The sequence below is a fragment of the Podarcis liolepis genome (assembly GCF_965112155.1).
Source record: "Podarcis liolepis genome assembly, chromosome: 4".
In the NCBI taxonomy this organism is placed as follows: Eukaryota; Metazoa; Chordata; class Lepidosauria; order Squamata; family Lacertidae; genus Podarcis; species Podarcis liolepis.
The window spans coordinates 103,239,320-103,242,206 of NC_139558.1; the positions used below are offsets into that span (position 1 = coordinate 103,239,320).

General features: G+C 45.7%; 1 pseudogene across 1 annotated transcript; it reads right to left on the reverse strand.

Annotated features, from left to right (window-relative positions):
• Positions 1–1,552: 1,552 nt before the first annotated feature.
• LOC310705287 (olfactory receptor 52K1-like) lies at positions 1,553–2,596 on the reverse strand (annotated as a pseudogene). The gene has a single exon. The product of its transcript is annotated as an olfactory receptor 52K1-like (transcript).
• Between the last annotated feature and the right edge of the window lie 291 nt (positions 2,597–2,887).

Genomic DNA, 2,887 nt, shown 5'->3' on the forward strand with positions numbered 1-2,887 from the left:
ATGTGTTGGGGTGGTTGTTGTTATTGTTATTGTTGGTTATTATGGTATGTATTTTTGTGTTTTTATATCATAAACTGCCCTGTAATCTTTGGAGAAAGGGCGGTATAGAAATTTAATAAATAAGAATAATAAGAATAAGTAATAAACACATGTTGCAAATTCATTGCAAAGCCATGATGTGGGAGATGAGAACTCTGGACAGATTTTATTTCTTAATTTACCACAGATTGTTAAACCAAAATGGACCTAGAATATGTTGCTAACTGTTGGTGCTATAACGCTGCTTCTTTTTGTCTCTTTAGAACAAAATTTTCTAAGTGTGTGACCAGGTCTAGTTTGTACCAGTCTCTAGTAGCTGCTAACCTTACAGCAAAGTAATAGTTCTATATATCTGGAAATCCCATTCCTTCATGTTCAGTTTTTTTATTTAAAAATTTTTATAGAACACTGATACATTGAGGAACGATTGCTTCTAAAGTTTTTAATGTTGCTGACATTTTGCAGGAGGGTGGTGTTCAAATACTCTAATATAACAATATATAATATTATAAATAATAAAATAACTTTGTACATTCCCAGGCCCCATATAAATGCTAAACATTGTAATGAAGTGAGTGGTTCTGAGCATGCTCAGACTGATTTTCCCTAGCTGCAGATTGGCAGCAGCCTAGGATTAGGAAGCCAAAGGCATAACTTTTCAGGAAGTTGAGCCAAAAATATTAAGCCCCTCTTGCCTAGTTCATTTGGCCCAGCCGCTCTGTGGGACAAGAAAGTCAAGAGGTGGAGTGCAATTCAGGTGACTAGGATACTGTCAGGTGTCCTATTATTCCTCTGCTAAGGCAGGTGAAACCTCTTGCCCAGACACAAACCTGGAGCAAAAAGCCAGAAGTCCTCTGACTCTAATGGTGGCCAGGGCAGGACCTTCAAAGGAATGTGTTGCAGAATCCTTCCATGGCCGTTAAAAAAGACCCAACCAGCAAATGTTTGTCATTTGTTCCCTGTGTCTCATGAAAACCCCTGAAAACCCCTTTACATGAATCTGTCAGGAAAAAGCAGCAATGCAAGAGCGAGCTGCAGCTGCCTGGAATGCAAAACAGGATGTTGATGTTTGGGACTGTACTATTGGAACAAAGGGGCAGTCTATTCACTGTGCTGAGCACCGGATGTTAGCTCAGAGTGTCATCTGACCTGTACTGGAAGTACAGGGGTGGAGTTTTCTCTCTCTACTGCTGGAGTCTGGAGAGTGCAAACACGTTTCTCTGTACTGCTGCAATGACAGAAATAAAGACATGTAAATAGATTTCTGTCTGTCTCTTTTCCCCTCCCTGAGGGAAGCAGGGAGGAGGGAGGAGAGGTGTGTCCCTCTCACGCTGAGTGGGATCGCAGATAGTGACCTTGCCTGTATCCTGCCGGGAGACGCAGACGGGGAGGTCAACAAGGATCTCAAGCCGAATGCCTGGAGTGTGGCCAGTTACCTCTGACTGCGGCCTGAGAATCCGACAGAATCTAGACCAGACTTGGGCAACCTGGTCACCAAGTGTCCAATGTCTCCTCTAGATAGTTCTGCTAAACCCGCCTCGTATCCACACAGACAGATCGATCACTTGATTCTGCTCCTAGCCACTGCTTTCCCAGGGACCAAATGAGCCCATTTCCTCCTGAGCAGCTTCCAAAGACTGTCCTGGATCTCCTTAGTCCTCATGCCATAAATGATGGGGTGCAGGATCCAGGGAAGAAACAGGTATATTGTGCTGATGAGATTGTGGACATCCTGGCTGGCTGACTTGGCTAAGCGGTAGACAATGGAGGAGATGATTCTGGAAGAGTAGGTTGTAAAGATGACCATGAGGTGGGTGCCACAGGTGTGGAAGGCCTTGTGTCGGGCGTGGCCAGAGCTCATCTGCATGGAAACCTGGAGGATGCAGCCATAAGAACCCAGGAGGAAACAAAAGTCAAAGATGATGGTGATGGTTCTTGCTGCCAGGCCTAGAACCTTGTTCCTGGAGATGTCACCACAGGACAACCTCATGAGGGCCATGTGCTCACAGGCAAAATGCCCAATGATGTTGGACCGGCAGAACCTCACCTGGGAAGCCAAGATCACTACTGGGCTGACGAAAGCCACGCCCCGGGCAAGAGCGACCAGTGTCAATATCACCAGGAGCTTCTTCGTCATGATGTCTGTGTAGTGCAGAGGGTGACAAATGGCCACATATCTGTCCAGAGCCATCAGGAGAAGAAGATTGCAGTCCTGCATGGTGGCAAAGTAGAGGAAGAACATCTGGACCAGGCACTCCGTCAGGGAGATGTGGCTGACTCTGAGAAGGAAGCTGAGGAGCATCTTGGGAAGGATGACGGTGGAGCCACAGATGTTGACTGCGAAGAGCAAAGCAATCAGGATGTACATGGGCTAATGGAGACTGTGATCTGCCCTCACGGTGTAGATCAGGATGGAGTTCCCTGCAACAATCATGAGGTAAAGGCAGAAGAAAGGGATGGTGAGGAGATATCTGGACTCTTGGAGGCCTGGGAAGGCGAGCAGAAGGAATTCTGTGTAGGAGACGTTGGCTGTTCCGTTCTGATCCCCTCCAGCCATCTTCACAATGATTGGAGATAACAATCCTTAGATCTGAAAAGAAGAAAGAGAGGAACAGTTCCACCATCCTATTTTTGTTGTTGTTAGGTAGCCTCCAAATCTATTCCCATCTGTAAAATAGGAACATCTAAATGCTGGAGAGCCTGCACCTCCATAGGCACATATCTCCACATGAGGTGGAAATGCCCCAAAGTTTATTCCTGCAGGAAACCTCCAAAATAACAAAAGAGATAACATAAGTAACTCCAGAACTAGCCCTATTAAACATCTTCCAGGACAACAATGCACTCA